Consider the following 399-nt stretch of genomic DNA (forward strand, 5'->3'; position numbering starts at 1 on the left):
TTTACACACTTGTGTACATGTACACAAGTGTGTAAATGTGTGTACATGTACACAGTTTTACATCCTGAGACCTAAAAAAAACATTTTTACATCTCAGGACGTAAAAAATGACGTAATTTACGTTAAAAAAGTTGTTTTTTTTACATCACAGGATGATCAGTTTTAAGCCTCCAGGTCAACAATAAACTGACAAAGTTTGAAGACGATCGGTCAAAATCCCTGGGAGTTCGTAAAAGTTCAATATGAGCAAAAGTGAAACTTAAGAATTTTTTTTACATAAATTACGTCATTTTTTACATCCTGGGACTTAAAAAAATACTTTTTTAAATGTCCTGTGATGTAAAAAATTTATTTAACATGTGTACACATACACAAATGTACACAGTATACTGCTGTGTA

This window comes from Austrofundulus limnaeus, unplaced genomic scaffold (assembly GCF_001266775.1).
Source record: "Austrofundulus limnaeus strain Quisiro unplaced genomic scaffold, Austrofundulus_limnaeus-1.0 Scaffold1746, whole genome shotgun sequence".
Lineage (NCBI taxonomy): Eukaryota > Metazoa > Chordata > Actinopteri > Cyprinodontiformes > Rivulidae > Austrofundulus > Austrofundulus limnaeus.